This window comes from Lissotriton vulgaris, chromosome 12 (genome assembly GCF_964263255.1).
Source record: "Lissotriton vulgaris chromosome 12, aLisVul1.2, whole genome shotgun sequence".
NCBI classification, from domain to species: domain Eukaryota; kingdom Metazoa; phylum Chordata; class Amphibia; order Caudata; family Salamandridae; genus Lissotriton; species Lissotriton vulgaris.
The window spans coordinates 102,529,378-102,550,349 of NC_141700.1; positions in this window are offsets into that span (position 1 = coordinate 102,529,378).

Consider the following 20,972-nt stretch of genomic DNA (forward strand, 5'->3'; position numbering starts at 1 on the left):
TAGTGGCAAAGGCTTTCTTTAACTATGCCAAATCCCCCCTTTCCCACCATGGATTTTCTTCAAATGACTTGCAACCAAAATTACACATTCTCACGAGTGCTCTAAGACCCCAGAACTCAGTTGCAAAAATCTAGAACACCCCGAAACACATGCAATCCTGCTGCTAGGGCTAACCCTAACGAACCCTAAGTTACAAAAAGTGCCAAAAGGCTTTTCCGCGTGGATTTTGTCCCAACCACTTCTACCCGGTATTAGACCTTCCCAGGAATGCCCCAAGACCCGCCAACCCACCCGCCAAAAAGCATAACACCCCCAAACAGGCCAAAAGCAAAATCTCCTACTTACAATATTTCTCGGCCTTCGGTCCAAACGCGCTGTGTAGCTAGGCCATAAGTCCGGTTTACCACCACGGATTTCCTGAAAAGCAAATGCAATCAAGATTAGAGTGTCCCAGCAGTGCTCCCAGACCCCGAAACTCACCCACAAACACCAGGAAGCCCCCCAAACAGGCCCCCGAAAACGCTACATTGAGCAAAATGTCAGAAATAGCAACAAAAAAAATCGGCGTGGATTTTGTCCCAACCACTTCTATCCGGTATTAGACCTTCCCAGGAATGCCCTAAGACCCGCCAACCCACCCGCCAAAAAGCATAACACCCCCAAACAGGCCAAAAGCAAAATCTCTTACTTACAATATTTCTCGGCCTTCGGTCCAAACGCGTTGTGTAGCTAGGCCATAAGTCCGGTTTACCACCACGGATTTCCTGAAAAGCAAATGCAATCAAGATTAGAGTGTCCCAGCAGTGCTCCCAGACCCCGAAACTCACCCACAAACAGCCGGAACCCCCCAAAGAGCACCTCAAAGGCAAGCAAGTCAGCAAAAACACCAAAAGAATTCCGCCTCGGATTTGGTCCAAACCACTTTTATCCGGTATTAGAGCTTCCCAGCAATGGCCCCAAAGCCGTCAACCCAGGAGAAAACGAGTAGAAGACCCCCAAACAGCCAAAGAGCAAAAGTACAAAAATGGGGACTTAGTCATTTTTTTGCAAATTTCCCAAATCACTCCGCGCGCGCTCTGCAGCTAGGCCCTAACTCCCCTCTGCCACCATGGATTTGCTTCACACCTCTTGCAAAGTAAAGTATCCATAGCCAGCAGTGCTCCCAGACCCCGAAACCCACCCACAAACACCAGGAAGACCCCCAAACAGGCCCCCGAAAATGCTACATTGAGCAAAATGTCAGAAATAGCAACAACAAAAAAATAGGCGTGGATTTTGTCCCAACCACTTCTATCCGGTATTAGACCTTCCCAGGAATGCCCCAAGACCCGCCAACCCACCCGCCAAAAAGCATAACACCCCCAAACAGGCCAAAAGCAAAATCTCCTACTTACAATATTTCTCGGCCTTCGGTCTAAACGCGCTGTGTAGCTAGGCCATAAGTCCGGTTTACCACCACGGATTTCCTGAAAAGCAAATGCAATCAAGATTAGAGTGTCCCAGCAGTGCTCCCAGACCCCGAAACTCACCCACAAACAGCCGGAACCCCCCAAAGAGCACCTCAAAGGCAAGCAAGTCAGCAAAAACACCAAAAAATTTCCGCCTCGGATTTGGTCCAAACCACTTTTATCCGGTATTAGAGCTTCCCAGCAATGGCCCCAGAGCCGTCAACCCAGGAGAAAACGAGTAGAAGACCCCCAAACAGCCAAAGAGCAAAAGTACAAAAATGGGGACTTAGTCATTTTTTTGCAAATTTCCCAAATCACTCAGAGCGCGCTCTGCAGCTAGGCCCTAACTCCCCTCTGCCACCATGGATTTGCTTCAAACCTCTTGCAAAGTAAAGTATCCATAGCCAGCAGTGCTCCCAGACCCCGAAACCCACCCACAAACACCAGGAAGCCCCCCAAACAGGCCCCCGAAAACGCTACATTGAGCAAAATGTCAGAAATAGCACACAAAAAAATCGGCGTGGATTTTGTCCCAACCACTTCTATCCGGTATTAGACCTTCCCAGGAATGCCCCAAGACCTGCCAACCCACCCGCCAAAAAGCATAACACCCCCAAACAGGCCAAAAGCAAAATCTCCTACTTACAATATTTCTCGGCCTTCGGTCCAAACGCGCTGTGTAGGTAGGCCATAAGTCCGGTTTACCACCACGGATTTCCTGAAAAGCAAATGCAATCAAGATTAGAGTGTCCCAGCAGTGCTCCCAGACCTACGAAACTCACCCACAAACACCAGGAAGCCCCCCAAACAGGCCCCCGAAAACGCTACATTGAGCAAAATGTCAGAAATAGCAAAAAAAAAATTCGGCGTGGATTTTGTCCCAACCACTTCTATCCGGTATTAGACCTTCCTAGGAATGCCCTAAGACCCGCCAACCCACCCGCCAAAAAGCATAACACCCCCAAACAGGCCAAAAGCAAAGTCTCCTACTTACAATATTTCTCGGCTTTCGGTCCAAACGCGCTGTGTAGCTAGGCCATAAGTCCGGTTTACCACCACGGATTTCCTGAAAATCAAATGCAATCAAGATTAGAGTGTCCCAGCAGTGCTCCCAGACCCCGAACCTCACCCACAAACACCAGGAAGCCCCCCAAACAGGCCCCCGAAAACGCTACATTGAGCAAAATGTCAGAAATAGCAACAACAAAAATCGGCGTGGATTTTGTCCCAACCACTTCTATCCGGTATTAGACCTTCCCAGGAATGCCCCAAGACCCGCCAACCCACCCGCAAAAAAGCATAACACCCCCAAACAGGCCAAAAGCAAAATCTCCTACTTACAATATTTCTCGGCCTTCGGTCAAAACGCGCTGTGTAGCTAGGCCATAAGTCCGGTTTACCACCACGGATTTCCTGAAAAGCAAATGCAATCAAGATTAGAGTTTCCCAGCAGTACCCCCAGACCCCGAAACTCACCCACAAACAGCCGGAACCCCCCCAAAGAGCACCTCAAAGGCAAGCAAGTCAGCAAAAACACCAAAAAATTTCCACCTCGGATTTGGTCCAAACCACTTTTATCCGGTATTAGAGCTTCCCAGCAATGGCCCCAGAGCCGTCAACCCAGGAGAAAACGAGTAGAAGACCTCCAAACAGCCAAAGAGCAAAAGTACAAAAATGGGGACTTAGTCATTTTTTTGCAAATTTCCCAAATCATTCCGCGCGCGCTCTGCAGCTAGGCCCTAACTCCCCTCTGCCACCATGGATTTGCTTCACACCTCTTGCAAAGTAAAGTATCCATAGCCAGCAGTGCTCCCAGACCCCGAAACCCACCCACAAACACCAGGAAGACCCCCAAACAGGCCCCCGAAAATGCTACATTGAGCAAAATGTCAGAAATAGCAACAACAAAAAAATAGGCGTGGATTTTGTCCCAACCACTTCTATCCGGTATTAGACCTTCCCAGGAATGCCCCAAGACCCGCCAACCCACCCGCCAAAAAGCATAACACCCCCAAACAGGCCAAAAGCAAAATCTCCTACTTACAATATTTCTCGGCCTTCGGTCTAAACGCGCTGTGTAGCTAGGCCATAAGTCCGGTTTACCACCACGGATTTCCTGAAAAGCAAATGCAATCAAGATTAGAGTGTCCCAGCAGTGCTCCCAGACCCCGAAACTCACCCACAAACAGCCGGAACCCCCCAAAGAGCACCTCAAAGGCAAGCAAGTCAGCAAAAACACCAAAAGAATTCCGCCTCGGATTTGGTCCAAACCACTTTTATCCGGTATTAGAGCTTCCCAGCAATGGCCCCAGAGCCGTCAACCCAGGAGAAAATGAGTAGAAGACCCCCAAACAGCCAAAGAGCAAAAGTACAAAAATGGGGACTTAGTCATTTTTTTGCAAATTTCCCAAATCACTCAGCGCGCGCTCTGCAGCTAGGCCCTAACTCCCCTCTGCCACCATGGATTTGCTTCAAACCTCTTGCAAAGTAAAGTATCCATAGCCAGCAGTGCTCCCAGACCCCGAAACCCACCCACAAACACCAGGAAGCCCCCCAAACAGGCCCCCGAAAACGCTACATTGAGCAAAATGTCAGAAATAGCACACAAAAAAATCGGCGTGGATTTTGTCCCAACCACTTCTATCCGGTATTAGACCTTCCCAGGAATGCCCCAAGACCTGCCAACCCACCCGCCAAAAAGCATAACACCCCCAAACAGGCCAAAAGCAAAATCTCCTACTTACAATATTTCTCGGCCTTCGGTCCAAACGCGCTGTGTAGGTAGGCCATAAGTCCGGTTTACCACCACGGATTTCCTGAAAAGCAAATGCAATCAAGATTAGAGTGTCCCAGCAGTGCTCCCAGACCTACGAAACTCACCCACAAACACCAGGAAGCCCCCCAAACAGGCCCCCGAAAACGCTACATTGAGCAAAATGTCAGAAATAGCAAAAAAAAAAATCGGCGTGGATTTTGTCCCAACCACTTCTATCCGGTATTAGACCTTCCTAGGAATGCCCTAAGACCCGCCAACCCACCCGCCAAAAAGCATAACACCCCCAAACAGGCCAAAAGCAAAGTCTCCTACTTACAATATTTCTCGGCTTTCGGTCCAAACGCGCTGTGTAGCTAGGCCATAAGTCCGGTTTACCACCACGGATTTCCTGAAAATCAAATGCAATCAAGATTAGAGTGTCCCAGCAGTGCTCCCAGACCCCGAACCTCACCCACAAACAGCCGGAACCCCCCCAAAGAGCACCTCAAAGGCAAGCAAGTCAGCAAAAACACCAAAAAATCTCCACCTCGGATTTGGTCAAACCACTTTTATCCGGTATTAGAGCTTCCCAGCAATGGCCCCTGAGCCGTCAACTCACCCGCAAAGAGGTAGAACAACACCCCCACAAGTGCTGAGTCTATCTTCATTGGGCGTAAACCAGCCCTCTGCTTTGATGGAAATAGGAGTCTAGAGGAGGAGGATAGAGGAGCATGTTCTTCTGAACTTGTGAACCTGAGGAATGCAGACTGCGGCACCTTCAAATCAATAAGCAAACAAGTGAAGACAGTTCTGCTGATGGGCTTGTTTTTGTGATTAGGTGATTAAAGTTTGAATTATATTAACTGTGCACAACAAAGAAAGACAGACACACAGGAATAAAAGTGAATAAGGACGAAAAAGAAAGTTATTGATTCATTGTCTCATTTTCAGGGCTCGGTATCACGGTCCATGAATAAGAATAAGGCTTCGTCATCATACTCTGCGAATTCAGGCAGGGTGAGCTCAGTGTCACCTGACAGAGAAGAAATTCCCTCATCTATGTTGCTGTCCACCCCGTCTTCATCCGGCGCGCTTTCTCGTACTCTGTAATCTGGTGGTATGAGGTGCTGATTCATCTTGATCATTGTTAACCTCTCCACATTTTTGGGCGAGAGGAGGCTCCGTTTGGAAGTTACAATGCCACCAGCAGCACTGAAAACACGTTCAGAAGACACGCTTGTGAGTGGGCAAGACAAGTAGTTTAAAGCCAGGTTGGAGAGCTGTGGCCACAATTCTTTTTTCCCATGCCAATACGCCAATGGGTCAGCATTAACATAGACCTCTGTTGAGTCATTCAGATAGTCCTTCACCATCGACTCAAGGTTCTCCTCCAAGGTTCCTCCACTTTGCTTAGCTGTTGCTGTGACCTTTTGAGAACCAAACCCAAGCCGAGCTAGCCAATCCTCTTCAGCCTCCAATGTTACTGTTGTGTCTGGTGGTGCAGATGATACGGTTGCCGGTCTCTTTAACGGCTGAGAGGTCACTTGTGCCGTAGCCACAGGTGCAGAAGTGGATTGTTGTGACTGGGGATGGCCTGCTGATGCTGATGTACTGCCTTTTCCTTCAATTTGCTGCCGTTCTCTTTCAAACCTCTTGGCCTGCCAGCGCCTTTTTGTAGCGTGGATCCAGAATAGTAGCACAAATGTAATGCTGGTTTGAGTGGATCATTTTAAGACGTTCATCACCTTGTAGGTGCTCTAATAATTTCTCTGCCAGAACAAAAGGGTCTTGGTTTTCTTCATCTTTTTCAAACACAGAACACACCTCCTTCAGTTGGTGCTCCAGCATGTACAACAATGGGATAGCTTTTCCCAAATTACAGTCCTCCTTGCTGACTGCACGCGTGAAGAACTCAAAAGGACGAAGCATGCGTGTCAGGCTTTTAACTATGTCCCATTGCGCCGCACCCATCCTCAGGTCCTCCTTCTGAGCTGTACCCTGTGTTAAGAAATAGTGATCGAGTACCGTATACTGCTCATACAGACGCTCAAGCATGTAGAAGGTTGAGTTCCAACGTGTTGCCACCTCCTGGATGAGTGCTTTCACTGGCATTTGACGTTCATATAGCAGGCTCCTCAGATGCTTCCGGGCCTTAAAAGAATGGCTGTAATGTTTGCACATTTTTCGGCAGGTGTCCACTACCCTGTACGCTGCACGGTCTTTATCACTCAATAATTTTTTGACAACCAGGTTTATACAGTGCGCCAAACACGGCACTCTGAAATAGTCACCCAGCTGCATGGCCTTAACTATATTGGCGCCATTATCCGTGGAAACATAACCAACCTGGCGTTTTTTTGGGGACAGCCAGTCAAGGACCTTTGTGTTAAACACATCCAAAATGTTTTGTGCTGTGTGACGTTTCTCCAAACCAAACATGGCTAGTGTTGCATGTTTCCGAGCAGCTTTAAAAACTTGGTCCGGGTCAACACCTGCGTTTAGCTTTGCTTTAACCCCTGAAAAAGAGACCCAGTGTGCAGTGATGCACATGTAATCAGCGCCTGCGCCACTGGTCCACATGTCTGTTGTCAGATGTATAGTGTGAACAGCACTCTTCTGCAAAGCTGCCCCAATCACCTCCAGAACATCTTCATGTAGTGCTGGAACCGCAACTCGGGCAAAATAGAACCGGCTAGGAACCTTCCATTTAGGGCAGAGCGCTGCCACTAATTCTAGAAAACCAACCCCTTTTACAAAAGAAAAAGGGAGAAGGTCCAGAGCTAGCATTTTAGCCAGCTTAGTGTTATACAGACGCGTCAGTGGGTGGTTGCGTTCATATTGCGCTTCTGTAAACAACATCTTTTTAATGTTGCCCTGGACCAAGGATTTACGGGATGATGATGATATCTTCGACCCAGTTACGCTCGCTGATGAACTTTTTTGCATTGGTGTCTCACTCTCTCCCACACTCTTAGTGTGGCTCACATGGGGTGTGCTGCTGACAGGGGTACTGGGTGTAAGTGAAGTGTTTGACACGTCTTCTTCTTCCTCGTCATCATCAGATGAAACATCAACGTTTTCATTACGTGCAATTCGGGCTTCCTTGATCGCCTCTAGGTGCGCAAACCATTGGACAGTGTGCGTTCTCCTAAGATGACCTCTCTGGCCTCCGGTACCATAGTTGGTACCAAACTTACCACGACTAACTCGAAGCTTACAAATGCTACAAATGGCTACGTTTTCCTTTTTTGGGCAAACACTAAAGAAGTCCCAAACTGCAGACTTGAAATGTCTTTGGGGGCCGGAGGAGGCGGCGATACTGGTGGTGGTGGTCCTGCTGCTAATGCCAGATGAAGTGGAGGATGTGGATTGCCGAACTTCAGTACGTTTTGCACTTTCACCACCACTAATTGAGGTCGAGGTGGATGGAGGTCCCTTCTTGCGAGGAAGAAATATGGAAGCTGTAGGTGTTGGTGTACTAGTTAACTCCAAATCCAATGATTGTTGTGTTGCCTCCTCGTCGACATCATCATCACGCTCAGCAGCTTCTCGGGATAGGGTCAAAATGTCTCTTTGCTGCATGCCCGCTGGGGCTGCAGTGACCTTTATGATGACTGGCTCGTCGTCGTGAGAGGCTTCATCAGCAGCAGTATCCGTCACTTCTTGTTGAGCCTCATCACACTCCATAGCTATGAGTTTTTCGACAACCTTCCTTTTACGCTTAGGTATCTTTGTCAGATCATGGTGTGCCTCACTCTCAGACTGCCGTGATGATGGTTCCCAATCTTCATCCAGATCATCAGAAGGAGGTGGGCTTGAAGAAGATGTAGACACCCCCCTTGATCTTTTCCTTGCTAGGGATGTGGAAGACAATGAATGATCATCAGGAGGAGTGGCTTCCTCAAATGAAACCTCGGTTTGATTGTCAATTTCCTGATGTGCCCCTACTTCAGGAGGAACAACTATTGTGGGCACTTGTGACCCTCCATGCACCTCTGCTTGCGCATCTCCTTGTGCTGCCTCTCCTTCCACATGTACTTGGGCTTGTACTTGCACATGGTGTTGTTGTTGCGGCTGTGGTTGTTCAACACTTGTCAGATGAGTTACAACAACCTGTGTTGATTCAGGGACATTGCTGCTACTTTCTTGCGATGAGCCAACATCACTGGTCGATGGTGATTGAAGAAGTACACTGACTGCCTCTGAAGCACTCAAGGGCTTTGACTTAAGTTGGCGTGGTGGTGGAGGCACTGAACCCAATGGAGCGGGGGTGCTGCTCCCAGCTTGGTCCCCAGCAGATCCCGCTGCTGCTGCAGGCGTACTTTTTATTTGGCTCCCAAAAAACGCGGCGGCCGGCACACCAGCCTCCTTGGTAACTTGCTTCTTCTGCTCCTTACTAGCAACTTTCTTGCTAGAGGAGCTACGGAGACCTTTTTTTGGGGCCATCTTCTTCAGAGCAGGTCAGACAGCAGGCCTCAGTTGCACGAATTGCAGAGTTGTCTGAGGCCAGACGTGACGTCGCGTGACGTTATGCTGCACACACACACCGCTGCAGGACTTCTTCCTGGCACTGGTGGTTCTCTTGAGTCTTGTGCACCTAAAAGCAATGGAAGACAGAGGAACATCAGTTCAGTTATACACCCCAAAAAAATCGGAAAAAAACAGAAAAATCAGCACAATCCCATGCCCTCCATGATGCTTAAATTCAAGACACCCCACAGAAAGACTAGGCACATGCAACACTCACTAGTCACTACCCCTGGTGAGAAGGCCACAACAACAGGCCAAAAAAACGAAAATCACAGGAAAATCAGCGCAATCCCAAGCCATACAGCCCCTCCATGATGTTTAAATTCAAGACAACCCACAGAAAGACTAGGCCCATGCACCACTCACTACTCCTGGGCATAATGGATGAAAGCTAGGCAAAATGGGTGCAGGCCTGAGAACACTGCCTGCATTCAAAATGGCCCCCTCCATCACAGCACATGGCCAGGGCCTGTAGCAGCACTCAAAATGGCCCCCAACCACATGGCCTGTCCACAACAGGCCAAAAAAACGAAAATCACAGAAAAATCAGCACAATCCCAAGCCATCCAGCCCCTCCATGATGTTTAAATTCAAGACAACCCACAGTAAGACTAGGCACATGCACCACTCACTACCCCCTGGTGAAAAGGCCACAACAGGCCAAAAAAACGAAAATCGCAGAAAAATCAGCACAATCCCAAGCCATCCAGCCCCTCCATGATGTTTAAAATTCAAGACAACCTACAGAAAGACTAGGCACATGCGCCACTCACTACCCCTGGGCATAATGGATGAAAGCTAGGCAAAATGGGTGCAGGCCTGAGAACACTGCCTGCATTCAAAATGGCCCCCTCCATCACAGCACATGGCCAGGGCCTGTAGCAGCACTCAAAATGGCCCCCAACCACATTGCCTTTCCACAACAGGCCAAAAAAACGAAAGTCACAGAAAAATCAGCACAATCCCAAGCCATCCAGCCCCCCCATGATGTTTAAATTCAAGACAACCCACAGAAAGACTAGGCACATGCACCACTCACTACCCCTGGGCATAATGGATGAAAGCTAGGCAAAATGGGTGCAGGCCTGAGAACACTGCCTGCATTCAAAATGGCCCCCTCCATCACAGCACATGGCCAGGGCCTGTAGCAGCACTCAAAATGGCCCCCAACCACATGGCCTGTCCACAACAGGCCAAAAAAACGAAAATCACAGAAAAATCAGCACAATCCCAAGCCATCCAGCCCCTCCATGATGTTTAAATTCACGACAACCCACAGAAAGACTAGGCACATGCACCACTCACTACCCCCTGGTGAAAAGGACACAACAGGCCAAAAAAACGAAAATCGCAGAAAAATCAGCACAATCCCAAGCCATCCAGCCCCTCCATGATGTTTAAAATTCAAGACAACCCACAGAAAGACTAGGCACATGCCTCACTCACTACCCCTGGGCATAATGGATGCAAGCTAGGCAAAATGGGTGCAGGCCTGAGAACACTGCCGGCATTCAAAATGGCCCCCTCCATCACAGCACATGGCCAGGGCCTGTAGCAGCACTCAAAATGGCCCCCAACCACATGGCCTGTCCACAACAGGCCAAAAAAACGAAAATCACAGAAAAATCAGCACAATCCCAAGCCATCCAGCCCCTCCATGATGTTTAAATTCAAGACAACCCACAGTAAGACTAGGCACATGCACCACTCACTACCCCCTGGTGAAAAGGCCACAACAGGCCAAAAAAACGAAAATCGCAGAAAAATCAGCACAATCCCAAGCCATCGGGCCCCTCCATGATGTTTAAAATTCAAGACAACCTACAGAAAGCCTAGGCACATGCACCACTCACTACCCCTGGGCATAATGGATGAAAGCTAGGCAAAATGGGTGCAGGCCTGAGAACACTGCCTGCATTCAAAATGGCCCCCTCCATCATAGCACATGGCCAGGGCCTGTAGCAGCACTCAAAATGGCCCCCAACCACATTGCCTTTCCACAACAGGCCAAAAAAACGAAAGTCACAGAAAAATCAGCACAATCCCAAGCCATCCAGCCCCCCCATGATGTTTAAATTCAAGACAACCCACAGAAAGACTAGGCACATGCACCACTCACTACCCCTGGGCATAATGGATGAAAGCTAGGCAAAATGGGTGCAGGCCTGAGAACACTGCCTGCATTCAAAATGGCCCCCTCCATCACAGCACATGGCCAGGGCCTGTAGCAGCACTCAAAATGGCCCCCAACCACATGGCCTGTCCACAACAGGCCAAAAAAATGAAAATCACAGAAAAATCAGCTCAATCCCAAGCCATCCAGCCCCTCCATGATGTTTAAATTCACGACAACCCACAGAAAGACTAGGCACATGCACCACTCACTACCCCCTGGTGAAAAGGACACAACAGGCCAAAAAAACGAAAATCGCAGAAAAATCAGCACAATCCCAAGCCATCCAGCCCCTCCATGATGTTTAAAATTCAAGACAACCCACAGAAAGACTAGGCACATGCCTCACTCACTACCCCTGGGCATAATGGATGAAAGCTAGGCAAAATGGGTGCAGGCCTGAGAACACTGCCTGCATTCAAAATGGCCCCCTCCATCACAGCACATGGCCAGGGCCTGTAGCAGCACTCAAAATGGCCCCCAACCACATGGCCTGTCCACAACAGGCCAAAAAAACGAAAACGACAGAAAAATCAGCACAATCCCAAGACATCCAGCCCCTCCATGATGTTTAAATTCACGACAACCCACAGAAAGACTAGGCACATGCACCACTCACTACCCCCTGGTGAAAAGGCCACAACAGGCCCAAAAAATGAAAATCGCAGAAAAATCAGCACAATCCCAAGCCATCCAGCCCCTCCATGATGTTTAAAATTCAAGACAACCCACAGAAAGACTAGGCACATGCACCACTCACTACCCCTGGGCATAATGGATGAAAGCTAGGCAAAATGGGTGCAGGCCTGAGAACACTGCCTGCATTCAAAATGGCCCCCTCCATCACAGCACATGGCCAGGGCCTGTAGCAGCTCTCAAAATGGCCCCCAACCACATGGCCTGTCCACAACAGGCCAAAAAAACGAAAATCACAGAAAAATCAGCACAATCCCAAGCCATCCAGCCCCTCCATGATGTTTAAATTCAAGACAACCCACAGAAAGACTAGGCACATGCACCACTCACTACCCCGGGTAAAAAGGCCACAACAGGCCAAAAAAACGAAAATCACAGAAAAATCAGCACAATCCCAAGCCATCCAGCCCCTCCATGATGTTTAAATTCAAACACCCCACAGAAAGACTCAGTGCACCCACCACTGAGTACCCCTGGGCAAAAGGCCCCAAAACAGCCCAAAAATCGAAAATTCCAAAATTATAGTTGCAGCAACTGTAATGCCCCAAACAAACTTACTTGTGAAATTTCTAATCCAAAAGTGATCCAAAGAAAGTCAAAAAGGCCTCAAATCCAAATATCCAGCAGCATCCACAAAAAGTAATCCTTCCAGCTCCAGATCCAAATGAAAAGTGACCAGGAGATGGACAAAGCACTGGGAGGAGCCTGCTGGACAGGAACAGGAAGTTGAAGACTGTGGGGCACTTCCTTCCTCCCACCCCCCCCCCCCCTCCCCAAAATGGACTCCTCGCAAAAAAAGTGCAGAAAAATGTCAACCTGAGGAGTTATTCAGATAAAAATCATCATTTCCAGAAGGTTTATGCTGCTTGCTGGTGGATTTCTTGTGCAGAATTGCAAATTTTATATTTTCGCGAGTGCGAGATTGTTGCTGCTCGCCGCATCTCCAAGCTCGCAATTGCGAAGTACCGCGATACGTGATCACGGCGTACTCGCGTTGACAAACTCTCGCTGTAAAAGTTGGCAAGCCGCGATTACGTAATCGCGCTTGCCAAATTCCCGCGGGATCCCGCAGCAAGATCCAAAATGGCGCAGCACTCGCAAAATATCAAGAAAAATAACTCGGCAAACGATGAATGACTGGAAGTAAACGCCTCGCACTGCAAAATTGTATCACCAAGAAAAAAAAATCTGCTGCGTGCGAATTTGCGGATTTTGCGGGAAATTCGCAAATCTCGCGGATTGCGAATTTACCGTAAATCCGCAAAATCCGCGAGCGGAACGGATTTTACGCCCATGGTTACGCAAAAGCAAATCATGCAGATTTCACACACTCCTAGTAGAGTCCCCCCTCCCTAATCGTGTTTGACCCCCAAATTGTGAGTTACTTGTCATGTCTTCACTGGCCTCTCTGCATGGCCATTCCCAATCAACACTCTGCAATACGGGCATCAAAGGCATTGACGAACAGTAGTCTGAACCATATAGGAGTGTGACATCTGCCCTGCCTACAGCCAAATATGTTATTGACAAGATAAGTTAAGCTCTGGTCACCATTCTTCGAAGTGCCACATGAAGCCGTCTCTGCGCCATTTTGGGATGTGGCATAGTTTGTGCGAGTCATAGTAGTATATATTACCTTAATAATTAAACTATCCGTCATCTCCCTCCTGCCAATTCTACGACTCTTAAATGACCAGGAGTGCCACAACAAAACAAGGCTGCCCCATGTGTGATAATGTGGGCCAAGATTACATGACCCCCAACCTGGTTGCTGCTGCTGCCAGTGCTCTGCTGACTCTGTCCACCTGAATACCTGTCACCTTTTCTTCTTTCTCTACGGGAAATTTCCCACACAGGTACCAGAAGCAAAGTGTGGGCAAAGACGCTGGTTTCTTCTGTTTGGGGCCTGTTAAGGTCTGGTGAAAGAAGAATGGATGCATCACGCAACACAGCACCAGTGCTCCTCTCAACACCTTGACCATGTGCTGTGCTCTCTCTTAGAATCCCCAAACACTACTCCAGTCATCTCTCTCACACACACACATGTAGTCAATCGAAGCCCTGAAAGTTACCCATTTATGTGTGTATGTATGGGGTATTTATATATTGCAAACCTAGCTGGAAAGCAGTAGAGTGCTGTACATGGTCCAAGGCAAAGACGCAGATTGGAGAGGCAGCAGGTTTTTATTTTGAGAGTGCACTTTTATTGCATCATGTCATAGTGCTCTTTAACAAGGTGTCTCTTCACCTTTTTATGTCTCGACCTGGCAAAAGCAGCGCATGTGCTGCTCTCGTCATACGAAGGCTTCTTGGAATCGATACGATTCCAGAAGTCGTGTCGCGGCTCCACCTCCAATTTTAATTGGTGCGCGTCGTTTTTCGTCATGGATGATGTAAAACACAGTGTAATGATTGCAACGGAGGCAATCATTATACTGAGGGTTGCCACCCTGTCCGCTTTTGGTCCCGCCCACTGGGATTTGATCTTTTACTTGCGGCGGGAGACAGTGTCCTTTAATTAGCCGCTGAGCACAATTTTTTCGTATTACCGCGTTGACCTTCAACAATGGCTGGCACGCTTTTCATTTCTCTGTTCTTGGCTTGTTTGTTTTGTATGAATCTTGTTGGAATCATTTGAAATCGATGACTAAAAGTCCCAGAATGCAAGTACCATGACCATCAAGCCACGCACAGATGAACGTATGGAGCTTGAGAATTGTGGGTCTTTGCTCCAGAGGCAAGGACAGGAAGGACAGTGACATCAGTTCGCGTCGGTGCTCCATCCACTGTTTGGGACCGAGATCTCAGCGCAGGGCACCACCTGCCTTCCGTCCCGGCTTAGGGTGCACACACCGAGCCAGGAATACCCCCGCCCATCAAAGGCCGAGGCTTTCTCAGGCCCGGCAGGGACAGGCTACGCCCACCTGGAAAGATTTGCTAAGCCGTCTTGGGAATTCTCCTATCGGAGCAGGCAGCCTTTGGCACTCAGCTCAGGGTTGTGTTTTATAGTTGTGTTTTTTAAACATATTTTTAGCTAATCTAACGTGAATAAAAAAAGAAAAGAGACTTTCCTGGGGTGCGGGCCAGTTACACAGATATCAAGAGAATTTCTGAGAAAATTCTCCTCCAATAATGGCAACTCTCCGAGTGACGCACCGCAGTTAGAGTACAGGTGTCTCCGTTGGTGCGAGGGTTTAAGCGGCCTCTGGTAGTGAGATGGGCTCAAGAATTGGCACCCCGAGGGATCACTGGGGTGGCTTTTGATAGACCCACACCGCCGTGCAAAAGGAAACCCAAATACGAGAAACTAAGGCTTTGATGTTGCATTGTTTTTTAAAGGGTTAGGGTAACAGAATGTGCTTGCCATTATATTTAATAACAAGCATTAAAAATGCAATAGGTCTCGCCTTTCATTAAGTTAAAGCCATTTGCTTTGCTATACAATACCATTAGCAAAGCAAATGGCTTTAACTTAATCAAAGGCGAGACCTATTGCATTTTCAGTGCTTGTTCCTAACTTATTGCAGGGTTAGGGTGATCCTGATGGCTGATGTGATGTCTTTCCAGATCCCTGGTGCATGGATGGAGATGGCCTGGTGCATTTCTTCTCTTCTGTTGCACTTATACTTTCTCCAGTCTGATGGTGTCCTGCCTGCAGGCGTGACGACATCCTCCACAATGGTGTGCTCGAGTCCTAAATAGGACAGATAAGCATAACTGTCTAATAGTCGTGATGACTTTGAAGAAGATACAGCTGTTTTTGAAGATGGTACAGGCTGGTGTGAGCATTCAATACAGTTCCATCTGCAAAGGTTGTGATGTGGTCATATTTTATCAGGCCCTTGATGAGGTATGGTGCTGCATGCATCATTCCCATAAGGGGGCAGTGTGGACTCTATAGAAGCAATGGAGCTGGGCATTACCATCATCTAGATGTGAGAGAACAAGCGCCTGAACAGGTGTTCTGAGGTTGCTTTCAAGGTGGAATAGATTCTCTTTTTTTTATAGTAGAGAGTGCTCATGCCATCTGAGTTTTTCTTGGCGAGGTTTTCTTTGGTGATGAGATCAGTAACTAAACATGAATCTAAGATACTAAGATACTTGGCAAAGGGTGAAAGTTTGGGTTTGAATCTGTCCAAGTTCATGTTGTTGAGCCTGGTTTCGACTAGTGGTTGCTTGTGGCTATTAGTGAACGGAAGGGATTCGGTTTCAGTGGGTTTAACCTTCCATTAGGTGCTGGACTTCCAGATCTGGATGAGGTGAAGACAGTGTTTGAGGAGTTGGATGTCTGCATCTGAAACCGGTCCTAGGATGCTTGTTTCCAGTCCAGGGAGTATCTGACCTGGCAGTTCGGGCTGGACTGTTCCGATTGGGCGCAGGGTCAAGACTGATTTGCATATGGCTGAGTCCAAACTGGAATGGTGAGCAAAAAAACGATAGATTTAGGCCCAGGTCTCCGTACTGGGGTGAATGCATGACATTGTTTTGCAATCTGTCCATCAATAGTTCTTTTTGCATCTGAGGAGACTTCAAGTACATTTGTATGGTGTCAACATTTTGTTGAATTTCTATGTTGTTGTCTGTCAATAGAGTTCCAAGTGGCTCCATGTTGAGGTTGAAGATGACAGGGGACAAGGAGCTGTAATGTATAGTAATGCAGGTAACTGCAATGTTCTGTGTCTTGGAGGTCTCATCTGAATGAACTGATGCTGGTTGGTCAAGTAGAAGAAGAACCTGCGAAGGGCATGTCTCATGAATCTAATTCTAGATTTCAAGATGTGGCTGAGAGTGGGTTGGTCATCCATGTCGAAGGCAGCTGAGATGTCCAAAAATACCACGAGGCAGGGGGTTATCTTAATGCACGGCCAGCCTGGCACCATCTATCAATTGAAAGGAAGTTGTCTCTGTGCTGCATTGTGAACTGAAGGTTAATTGATAGTCGTGCAGGAGATGGTTGGTGATGTGATCTTCTGGGGTATACTGGCTGTGGCCCATCTCTATGTAGTGCAAGATCATTGCACCTTCTACCTCTTAACAGCGTTTCTTTCTCTTTTGCTTGTGTCCGTAGTGCTTCCTCACTTGCATGGGGCCATGCCGCCATGCAAAAGAGTGAACATCCCCATGTGATCCCACGGGGGTAAAATGTGTATCTGCGTGACCCCGATTATAGAAGGTGCTGCACCAGCATCTGTGACCCCTATATAAAACTAAAGTGTCTTGGGACACAAGAACAGGGAGCAAATGCCTGTTGTGCCCCATGGGGCTCTTACTGTAATATGTTGAGGTTCTGTGATTCTGAACCCGTTTCATAAAGGTTGTCGTATCGTGACGATTTTGGTAACAGCGGACCGAAAAAGACGAGTGTGGTATGTACGAGTGTTTTCGTCATGTTCGAGTGATGGATTCACCATGAAATTAGGGATTTAGTTCTGAACCTTTTGGGTTCCATTTTGTGTACGGCAGCCATTTTGTGGTTGCCCTCACATAGGCCGATGACTACGGCCGAACGAATCCTTGGGACACGTACACCTTTAGCTGACGTCTGTGTGACCTGAGCAAACTGACTCCATTGCCCGAAGCTAAACTTGTTGAGCCAGTTCCTTGTTCGGCAGCTGGTCAAGATAGAGATCAAAGAGCAGGACATAGCTGAGTTTATGGTACATGCACACACCCTTCTATCTTGCTTCTCATCTGTTTCTGTTCCTTCTTTTATGGCCTATTTATGGTTTGGGTTGAGGTCTTTTATTATGGGTTTGTCCGGCCTGTTCGAGCAAGAATGTTGGGCCTTCCCGTGTAATTGGTGGTGGGCTGGACAACTGAAATGTGGGTTTGTCATCATGCAATGCTTTTGTCGTGTATACATGGGATTGGTCAACTGTAAATAAGGAATGTTTGCCTCAAGCATGATTTTTGGCATAAAAGACGATGTCTTGCAAAACGAAAGTGTGCAGTCTCTAGCGAACCACCCGTGTCGTGCTTCGTAGACCTCTGTTCCTGGTTGCAACCAATAAATGTGATCTTTGACGTCACCGAGAAGTATCCCGTGTCTCTGTATTCTAAGACAGGTGAACTCGAAGACATTGGGCGTGCCCCTGGCGCCGCTGGGTTCTAAAACCCGGTTCTTCAATGTGCCCTAGCGCATATTGCGCATACACAATGAAATTCAAGCCTATTGTTCGCCCTCGCATCATGTGGCTCACCACTGAGATTAACTGAAAGACATATCTGGACTATGGCCCTCTGGACTCTAAAGGGATCTGTGCCAAACTGGGGCTTCATTACATACAAGGCGCATTTAATTGTTTGCGCCTGGCGCACCTATTAAAAGGTGCGCCCGGGGAAAACAATGAAAATGCGACTTATTATGATGAATGCGCTGCCCCCGGGCCAGCTGCGAACTCGCACTGCCCTGGGGGCAGCACATTCGGTGAAAAAACGGAGCGACTACTTTACAGCCGCTGAGTATTTTCACGGTACAGGTTTATTTATTTATTTATTTTTATTCATAAAGTTTTATATAACGCGAACTTGATCCCGGAGGATATCAGAGCGCTTTACAATACTTTTTATAACCACAATTGAACCGCATTGTAACAGTTAGGAACATAATTCAAAACAAAAAGTGAGACAACAAATCACCGAGGGCGCATGCATCAGGTGCAACCACTACCCAGCAACAGGTTGCAACCCACCTGCACTTTTAAAGGGGATCAGAGATCCCCTTGCAGGTGGGTACAGTCAGTGTCTGCATTCGCCTGCAGGGGGATGTCTGGGGGGTCCCTGGGACCCCCTTTCCCCCCGCCATAGTGCTGATCTCAGGGGGTGCACTCACAGTGCGCCATCTTCTAGATGACGCACTTTAAGTGAGCCCCTGGACAGCTTCTTTGCCTCCGCACCTGCATCTTTAATACAGCACGGGCGCAGAGGCAAAGGGATTACCTCATTTGCATGGGGCACGCCCCCATGCAAATGAGGGAACACCCGCTGAAGATAGCGCTGGTGCTTTATGTGCACTGGCGCTATCGGTATTACAGAAGGGGCTGGACAAGCGTCTATGGCGCCTTCTGTAATACCAAAGTGCCCCGGGGGCGCTCAAACGCCTGTTGCGCCCCCCGGGGCACTTTCAATAATACGGCCCCAGGTTTGTTTAGGTAACACGTTTGAAGAACACAAGATTGGATGACTAATTTTTGTCTAAATATACTTGTTACTTCGTTTGTCCTTTCCTGCAAGATGTTCGAGTGGGCAGATAGCCCCATGATGACTTGTGTGTTCTTCTAAGGCATTGGCAAATTCTGCATCTTCCTGACAAAACATCACTGCCCATATTGGTTTTAAGGGACCAGATCATTGCTAGTTTTTCCACATTTTCCCATAGACATCATCAGTACAGCTACTATTTTGTACAGTCAGTTTTATGATAATATGGCTCTGGCACCAATGGACCATTGGTGGACCCTTCCCGGTCTAAACTTGAGCACCATCTCTACTCCAGGCGCGTGCTTAGGTCAAGAATATCCTGCCTCTGCCAATCAGATACTTTTGAAGTTATCTTACTTCAAGCACGTTGACCCAATGTTCTGCAGTCCTAATGGATAATTATGAGATCACCTTGGTCAGTCATGGGATCTGGGGGGCATATTACCAAGCAATAGCGATAATTATCGCTATTGCTTGGTTAGAGACAAAAATTTATCTCCGACCTGCGGCGATTTTTATCGCAGATAAACCTTGGTATTACCAAGGTTTATTGCAAATGCAATAAAAATCGGCCGCAATGCATGAATACCGCTGAAAAGTCCGCGATATTCATGCATTACCGAGCTAATGCTCTTAGCCATGTTATCCACCTCCCATTGGCTAACATGGCTAAGAACTGCTCAAGGTAGGTGTTAGCTTTTGGAGATATTCGCGCTTAAGTTGGTAATAGGAGATAGCGATGTTAGCGACTGTTTCCAGTCGCTAACATCTTGGCACGCCCACTTTGCATGTCATTAGTGATAAATTTCTCTGACATGCAAAGTGGGGCCCAAGATGGTCGCTATCTCCTACTAGCTGTCGCTAACTGGTGTTAGCGACAGCTAGGTAATAGGGAGATAATTTTATCTCCGCTTTCTTGGCTTTTAAAGCCAAAAACGGCAGAGATAAACCCCCTTGATAATATGCCCCTGGGTTTTCACAATGGCTCTCTGCCTCCTAAATGTAGGTAGGATGGAGATAACAGGTAAAGTCCTGATGCTGGAAATGTGTGCTCCTCAGAACCGGCTCGGTTGATCTTACTAACAAGTGATAGCTTGGCACTTCAGCCATGTGGGTGGTGCCAGCATGCCCTTACTTGACTTGTGCACCATGGCATACTCCATTTCCATACCATGAACACGGGGCACACTGTACTTTAGTTCAGCTGGGGCTGGAGTCCTAATGAAGTCCAGAATCGAATGGCCACACTCGCCTATAGGATTTGTTTTTAATTTCATTTGTGTTTTGTGACTTGATTTGTGCTCTTAATCTTCCTCTGTGAACTACTGTGTTGCTTCCTCCAGTAAGATGAACGATTTTGTTATAAATCACTACTTATTGATCTGATTTAATTGTTGAATGGCTGGTAAGTGTTCTGTCGGCCGTGGTGCATGTTTCTGCTTAGGCAGGGCATGTTTCCTCGGCCGGGCTGCATTATTTCTCTGTTGACGTCCACTCTTTCTGTCACGGGTGCATTATTTCAGTCCTGGAGTGCAGTATATTTTGCCGGGATGAGTGTATTAATCTCACGGGGCGCATTATTTTTTTTGCTTTGTTGCATTATTTCTAAGCTGCATGTAAGTGTTACCCGTCGCATGCACTTTCCTTCATTAGGTGCATTATTACCCCGCTGGGATTCAATATTTCTTAGCTGGAATTAATTATTTACCCTGTGCACTGCATCATTTTCCTGCCGCGTCGCATTATATCCTATTATGGCATGTAGCTTATCTGCTCTGGTGCATTATTTGTCTGAGAGGTGCCTTCATTTTATCCTGAGTGCATGATTGCACAGCTTGGTGTGTTACTTTCAGCTGTGGTGCAATATCACTTTGTTGATGCAACATTTCTGTTTTGAGCGCATTCATGCTCTGCTTGGGGCACTGTTTTTCTTCCAGGTACTTTCTTCCTCTGCAGGGTGCGTCATTCCTCTGTTCAGTGCATTATTCACGTGCATTATTCACGTATCTGCGGATGGCGCTTTTCAAAGGCGTGTGTGCATTTCCTATAGGATGTGGTGAATTCTTTCTCTGTTTAATGTATATCTTTTGTGTGGGTCTGACCAATTCGTTTTCCAACATTGTTCATCCCATGTGAGTGAGCCTTCCTGCACGGGTTCAGAGGGGAGATG